The following is an 8,889-nucleotide window of genomic DNA, read 5'->3' on the forward strand; positions in this document are numbered from 1 at the left end:
AAGATATGTCAGTGCATGTTACAGCCTAAGAAACAACCAACACAACAACACATAACATCTGGAATTTATCTCCTCACAGCTCACAGTTCTGTGTTTTTTTGTAGTCGTACATTTCATGTTTTGTTTTTTTGCAATTTATATCTTTGATTTTGTATTAATATATTGTTCTTAGTTGTTCCTTTATTGATCTTAAGCAAAGTTACTTATATATACAGTGCACCCATGCACACACACACACTTAAACAACAACATAAAAGCTGGAGTTCACACACACAAACACATAAAACGTGTTTATAGGTAAACATATATGAGACAAACTAGTGAGCAAAATAGAAATATATATATATATATATATATATATACAGTACATATAAAGACATACATATACATAAATATCTCGTATAGGCTAATTAGTGTGGATGCTTCAGCAGCCACACTATTGATGTTCAAATCTTTATTCTTATTATTTCAGCAACTTTTCGGTTCACAGCATGACTTCATACAAATTAAACCCCTTACCACTTTTCTGACTATTCCTACCACTTCACTTTCTTTTTACACATTTCAGTCAGCGTTGCAGTGTAGCATCAGCCTTTCAAATAACCTTAAAATATTCCACATTATGAATATCATTTAACTTTTTAATTACATTCATACTAATCAAACCCTTTCCCACTTTTCCAACTATTTCACCTTCTCTTTACAGATTTCAGTCAGCCTTGCAGTGTAGTGTAGTTTCCTTCAGGTTTTCAATTAATGCTAAAATATTCCACATCTTTCATGCATAATGTGTATTATACTGCTACTACCACAACTCCTGCTCCTCCGGGAACTGTCACCTTATTGTGGTGGAGGAGTTTGAGTGCCCTAATGACCCTAGGAGCTATGCTGTCAGGGGCATTTTGCCCCTGGTAGGGTTTCCCATGGCAGATTGGTTCTGGGTGAAGGGTCAGACGAAGAACGGTTCAAAAGACCCTTCATGATGGAAAACAACAGGAGACTGTGTACCTGGCGGGGAAGGAGCTGGAGCTTGTGGAAGAGGTTGAGCGTTACCGGCTAGATATAGTCGGCCTCACCTTGACACATAGTTCCGGCTCTGGAACCCAAGTCCTTGAGAGGGGTTGGACTCTCTCCTTTGCTGGAGTTGCTCCGGGTGAGAGGCGGAGGGCCGGGCTGGGCTTTCCGATAGCCCCCAGACTCTCTGCCTGTACGTTGGGGTTTATCCCAGTAGACGAAAGGGTTGCTTCCCTGCGCCTTCGGGTCGGGGAACGGGTCCTGACTGTTGTCTGCGCTTATGCGCCGAACAGCAGTTCAGAGTACCCACCCCAAACCGGATGGCAGCGTGAGACCACGAGACCACTGTGGGATTTTGAGATTCAACATGGCGGCGCCTAGCTGCTAGATTAGATATCAACAAACTAGCCAAACAAATATAATTACCTAACGGGCGACAACTCCAGCCTGCACCATCAGCCAGAGTGGAGGACCTAGAAGAGTTTATTGATCACTACTACTACGAGAGCGTCATGGAGGGTCCTGCCGACAACCCCAATAAGAGGAAGAAGACTGACTCAGCCACCGATACACAAGACTTATTATCCTCCGAATTTAGCGTCTTGGAATCCATCAACAAGAAGCTAGAAGTGCTCGGTATGCTTCACCAGGAGATAAAAGACCTGAAGGTAAGCTTGGAGTTCACTTACCAGCAGATTAGCGACCTGCAGCAAAACAACGCTGAACTCCGCTCCACCTTAGCGGCGGCTACGTCAGATGTAGATCTTCTCAAAAAGGAAAATAAACTCCTGAAGGAAACTGTCCTCAACGTGCAGTCCAGAAGTATGAGAGACAATTTAATCATTTCTGGCATCGCGGAGAGCACACCAGACAACCCAGAAGTCCAGGTAAAAAAGTTCATGGTGACGGCCCTCAAGATCCCGACGGAGACTGTCAACAACATCACCTTTCACCGCGTCCACAGGCTCGGACCCCAAGGAGGCCAGCGTCCTCGTCCGATCATCGCCAAATTCGAACATTATCAGCAGAAAATGCTCGTTAAGAGTAAAGGACGAGAGCTAAAAGGCACTTCATTCGGTATGAACGATCAGTTCCCCAGGGAAATCAACGAGATGCGGAAAGTGTTATATCCCATTTTAAAAGAGCACAGGCAGAAGGGAAATAGGACCTCTCTTGTGGTCGACAAATTATACATAGATGGGCAGCTGTTCCGCCACTCTACCACCACCCCATGGCTCTTCTAAGTGAGATAAGTGCCCCTAAAACCACAAAACAAAGTAGAACCATAGCTTAATTGTATCATAAAAGGAAAAAAAAAAAAAGACCAAAAGATGTGTGTATGCATGTATATATATATATATATTGGGGCTGCACTATTCTTGAAATAAATAAATAAATATATGTATGTATATTTCATTCAAAATGGTACTCTGACACATTTCTCCTGCAACAGATAATTAAGCATTCCTGCGATTGCAATTAATCATGCGGCCCTGGTATATATGTATGTATGTATGTATATATGCAGATATATGTACATGTGGTTATATGTATATATATGTATATATAATGAACACAACACTGACTTATTGAAAAGGAAAAAAGGGAAAAAAAAAAAAAAATCTCACAGGGTGTGAATGTACACTTCACATACTCCACCCAATATTCTCCCTTTCCTTCTCTATTTTTTTCCCTCCTTCATGTCCCTCCCCCCCCCTTTCCCTATCCCTCTCACTCACTCCCCCTCCCTCACTTCACACACAAATACACTCCATGTAACCCCTTTGTTTTTCAGGTTTGTGAATACCTCAAGGCACAGGCGCTTCTGGTTGTTGAACATGCTTGTATATATTCTAATGCTCTGCTCCATAACTCTGCGATGCTTCACCATGACACATCGGTTGACTGTAATACATACACTTAACAATTACATATACTCATGCAAAATCCACGCAGATAGAAACTCACATAGAAACACACACAGATCATTCTCCATACCCACACACAGTATGATAAAACCCCCACTTTGTCAATGTCACACCTAAACTTGGTTTCCTGGAATGTACATGGCATCTGCTCACAGGTGAAAAAAATTAAAGTGATGGACTTTGTCACAAAATTGAAAACAGATATTTTTCTCCTACAAGAAACCCACTTGCTAAAGTCAGAAGAAAAATCTCTTAAAGATCCAAATTTTAATCAAATTTTTTCATCCTGCTATAACAACAGACAAAGAGGTGTCTCTATCATGGTCCACAAGAGATTACCATTTACTTTAAACAGCACGGTAACAGACCCAGAAGGCCGCTACATCATTATTCAGGCAACAATCTTTAACAAATTATATACAATCGTTAATCTGTATGCCCCTAATAATGATGATCCAGCCTTCTTTCACACAATCTTCTCTTTACTATCTAACCTATCAGACAGCTCGACAACTATAATTGGAGGAGACTTTAACACAGTCCTAAATGCTTCATTAGACCGATCTAGTAACTCAGTACACACAAAGCAATCACAATCGGCTAAGGTAATACAGGAATACATGGATGATTTTGGGCTTGGCGATGGCTGGAGACTCAAATACCCATCGAAGAGGGAATATACTTTCTTCTCTCCTGTGCATCGCTCATTTTCAAGAATTGACTTTTTTCTCTTAAATAACTCCATCTCACAAAAAATTACCACAAAAATACACCCGATCATTATCAGCGGCCATGCACCAATATCACTCAATCTGCAAATAGAAACCATCCATAAACGGCCCCCAACATGGCGCTTTAATATCTCTTTACTTAAAGACCCAGACTTTGACAAAATGGTGAGACGGGAGTGGGCAAACTTTCTTGAAGACAATGACTCTCCAACTTTATCTCCATCTTTAATATGGGAAACTGGGAAGGCAGTAATCAGAGTAAAAATTATATCATACTCCTCCTACAAGAAGAAAAAGGAATTGCAAGCAGAAAAAAACACTGAGGAAAAAATTAAACAACTAACACAGGAATATGCAAACAATCCAAGTGATCAAGTATGGACCCAATCACAGTGTACAAAATCGCAACTGGACAATATTCTATCAAAGAAAACTGAATTTATCATACAGCAACTAAGATATAATAATTTTGAACACAGTAAGAAATCAGGAAAATCTTTGGCTAATCAGCTCCAACGCAATAAAGAAAAATCTCTGATACCAGCAATCCAGGGGCCGTCCGGAAATTACACACAATCTCCTCAGGAGATCAATCAGATTTTCTATTATTTCTACCATAACTTATATTCAACAGTAAACAATCCAAACCCAGAAGATATTCAGGCTTTTCTCGATAACCTAAATTTACCCCAGTTATCCACAGAACACATAAATATGTTAGACGCCCCCCTGACTATTAATGACCTGCAGAGCGCATTAGACAATATGCCAACAGATAAGGCTCCAGGTCCAGACGGCTTTCCTGCCGAATTTATAAAACATTTCTGGACAATATTAGCATCACTTTTCATCAGGACAGTGACAGAGATCAAAAAGAACGGAGGTATAAGACCTCACATGAATACAGCAGCAATCAAATTATTACTAAAGCCAGACAAAGACCCTACACTTCCTTCTAGCTACCGTCCTCTATCACTAATCAACAGTGATATCAAAATTATCTCAAAGGCACTTGCTTCTAGACTGGAGAAAATAATCGCATCAATAATTCATAATGATCAAAAGGGCTTCATTAATGGCAGACACTCAAGTAATAATGTCAGAAGAGTTCTTAATCTGGTAAGTAAAGTACAACGCGTTAATACAAAAGCAATTATTTTGTCACTTGATGCAGAAAAAGCCTTCGACAAGGTCAACTGGTCCTTCCTATTTGCCACCCTGAGTGGATTTGGCTTTGGAGAGTCATTTATCCAGTGGGTATCAGCCTTATACAATTCCCCTAAGGCCACAGTCACCACCAACGGGATCACATCTAAAAGCTTCATTTTGCAGAGAGGAACCAGACAAGGGTGCCCACTCTCACCTCTACTGTTTGCAATATTCATCGAACCATTGGCTATGGCAGTCCGTCAGAACAGCAAGATCATAGGTATCCATTCCGCCAATTCAGAGCATAAAATTAATCTATATGCCGACGACATTTTACTTTATCTACAAGAACCGAAATCGTCTTTACATGAAGTATTTAATCTCATAACACATTTTACTAAACTTTCGGACTACTCCATCAACTGGTCTAAATCGACAATAATGCCAATAACGGAGAACTCTTGGAATCCTGCAGACCAAAAATTTTCTCTCCCTGTGGGCAACATAAGATATCTTGGCATAAATATTTCACCCAAACTATCAGACCTGGTCCACCTGAACTTTAGCCCGCTGCTAGATAAGATCTGTGGTGACCTGAAGCGCTGGAATAATCTTCCCATCTCCCTCCTGGGACGAATAGCCACAGTTAAAATGAAAATTCTACCCCAAATTAACTATTTTTTTTCCATGATTCCATTCACACCAACATCGAAATGGTTCCTGTCATTAGATTCTGCAATTATAAAATTCTACTCAAAGAACAAAAGCACCCTTCAGAAAAACAAATTGGAAGGGGGATTGGATGCTCCTAACTTTAAACATTACTATTTAGCTAACCAGCTACAATACCTATTGAAATGGTTATATCCTAACGAAGACTACAACTCCTGGCTCGAACTAGAACAGGCGGACTGCAACAATATAAAACTCTGACCTCCCGTTTATCACCACTACACTCAGACGTCATAACTGTTTTAAGAACCCAATGATTGCTTCCACCTTATCAGCCTGGTGGAAAACACTAGAAATCACAAACTCTCCAATAGAACCTTGCTTGCTCTCTCCAATTTGGCACAACCCGGATTTTGAAATTAACAAAAGACCTCTCCATTTTAGCACATGGGAGATGAAGGGAGTAACTCATCTCCATCACCTTTTCCAACATAATATACTTATGACATACACAAACTTATTTCAAACTTTTGAAATAAGAAATGGCAATTTTCTACAATATTTACAATTGATAAAAACAATCAAGAGGAGAATTCCAGCGCCTCAGGACACTTTGCAGCCACCAGAATTTGCCAAACATATTACAAAGCTTTCTCCGAGTAATAAGAAGAACCTTTCTAAGATTTATAAATTACTGTCAAAGACCAGTTCTATACATTTACCAATTTTAAAATGGGAAAAAGAGCTGGGTGTATCACCGGACCCTGACTTCTGGACTCAGATATGCAAAAATACATTTAAGATGACAACACACACTAATATACAACTTATCCAATTTAAAGTACTCCACAGAACACACATCACCCAACAAAAGATGAATAGAATGGGCTTTAGTCAATCTGACACATGCACTCAGTGTACTCAGAACACTGCAGACACCTACTTTCATGCACTCTGGTTATGTTCACCCGTCCAGCACTTCTGGTCAACAGTCACTCAAAAACTCTCCTCCATTTTGGACTGCAGGATCCCATTATCTCCCAACCTGTGCTTAATTGGTGACCTGATGACAACTGACCTCCCAAACAGCCACTGCAACTCTCTTCTTGTAGCTCTCACCATCGCCAAGAAAACAATCCTAGTCAACTGGAAAGATAAACAGACCCTCAACATCAACCACTGGCTGAATCTCCTTGTAGAACATATTTCGCTGGAGAAAATATCTGCTGGCCACAGAAACCAATTAACATACTTTACAGAAAAATGGTCACCATTTATTCACTCACTAAACGTGTCTGTATAGTGCCACTCAGCCTGTGAGCATATGCCACCTGTACATATAAATATTACAACTCAAGAGGTCTGTTGTGTAATATGTAACGTGTTTCTGTTAATGATGTAACCCCTAATCCCTCTATCTCTCTCACCACAATATACCACAGCGGTTCATCAGAACTCAAGGTCTTAAGCATGTGTTAGGTGCACCTTCTTCCCCTTGAATCCGGGCCTGCTCCCTGGCTCTGTGGGGGATCGCGGGGCCGGGCGGTTTCCCCTGGGGGCGGGTGCGTCTGGACAGCTCGCCCTGTGTGCCTGGGGGGGGCGGGGTCTCCTCATGCTCCCTGGGCCTGGGGCGGCGTGGCCGGTCCCCCCTGGGGGGCTGTTTCCGCCCCTGGTGGTGCGGGGTGGGTGGGCTCCTCCTCCCCCCCTTCGCTCCGCTCCTGCCCTTCCCCCTCCCTCCTCCCTCCCCCCTCTCCCCGTCCCTCCCTGCTCCTCTCTCCCGGCCTCAGGCGGGCCCGGGGTCCTCCCCCGGGTTGGGGGGCCTGGTGCTGCCCGCGGGGGTGTTCTGGTGCTGCACAGTGTGGGCCTGCCCGTTGGTGTGCGGCCGGCGGTAGGGGGCGGCTTGGATGGGCTGGGGGTCCGGCTTTGGGTCTGTGGCGGTCTGGGGGGGAACTGGCGGGGTTGCGGGTTGGCCTGTGCTCCTGCGCGTCGGGGTTCGGGGGGGCTGGGTGGGGCCCATCGTCCGTGCACCCTGGTGGCGCTCCTCGTCCTTCTGCTGGGGGTCGATTTGCTGCAGGCGGTGTGGCCCAGGTCGGGACCATTGTGGGGGCCTGACGCTGCAGTTGCTTGGGGGGCGGGGTTGGGTGGGGGCCCGTTGGGTTTCCTTGGGGCCCGCCTGGCCCGCTGTCCATGCGCGCTGGGGGTCTCGCGGCACCGGGGTCTGGTTGGCGCTACCTTCTAGCCCCCGCGCCTGGCTCCTTGGGTCGGGGGCAGTCCCTGGGTGCGTCCGTGGGAGGGGGCGGGCGGGTGGTCGGGTGCGGGTGGTGGTTGAGGGGCGGTCCACGTCGGGCGGTGGGTGGGCGGGCCCTCCGGCCCCGCCTGTCTGGGGTGTGTCTCTGGCTCTCTGGGGGTGCCGGCCATTGCCGCCCTGGGTCCTTGGGCCTGCGTGGTGTCCTGCGGCCTCTGCGGCTCCCTGGTCTTGGGGTCTGGGCGCTCCTGCGGTCTTGGGGTGCCATACTGCCCCCCTTCCCCCGCAGGGCTGGCCCTGGACCCTGGTGATGGTTTTCATAAACACATTGGGAAGGTTCAAATACACGCATGCATGTTCAATACTTCAGCTCTGTGACGCATCGCAAAGAACCGATGGGATCACTCCAAAGGGGCCCACTTGCTTCTCAAACCTACCACACCGCGCTGGCAACTCTTCTCTGCAATCGGGCTTTCCCCCTCCACCAAGACTCTCACATTTTTGGTGTTCAGTATAGACTTCTCTTTTGTTTTGGTTTTTCAGTACAGTATAGTAGACATGTATATGTTTATTTTTGATAATCTGCATGGAGCACAACCACCTCAAGGCCACAATACATCAGCTACACTGCCTGTTTCTCCCCTGTTTTTTTTTTTCGTTTGTTTGTTTATTTGTTTGTTTGTTTTTCCTCCTTCTTCTCCGCATACACTGTCACTATATAACTCAGGACTTAAGCACCTGCCCCCTCCCCCTTGCTTGTTTCCTTACTTTCCCCTTGACACACTTTGGTGTATCACGGCCCTCTCTGACTCATATTAGGAAGTTTTTCCAATAAAGGCTGTAAGGCTAGTCTCCAGGGAGGGTGGGTGACGGTCACAACCACGCATTATGGGTATAAAATACTTGACTGCAAGATTAACAGTGCATCAATCTTCACAAGAAGCTTACACCCTTTAGTGGCGCTAAGCTATGAAGACCAATGCAGACAAGAAGAAAAAAAAAATAAAAAAAATAAAAAAACAGAGTACCCACCCTTTTTGGAGTCCCTGAGACGGGTGCTGGACAGTGCCCCGACCAGGGACTCCATTGTTCTGCTGGGGGACTACAAGGCTCACATGGGCAATGACAGCAGGACCTGGAGGGGTGTGAT

The sequence above is a fragment of the Epinephelus lanceolatus genome, chromosome 17 (genome assembly GCF_041903045.1).
Source record: "Epinephelus lanceolatus isolate andai-2023 chromosome 17, ASM4190304v1, whole genome shotgun sequence".
Classification (NCBI taxonomy): domain Eukaryota; kingdom Metazoa; phylum Chordata; class Actinopteri; order Perciformes; family Serranidae; genus Epinephelus; species Epinephelus lanceolatus.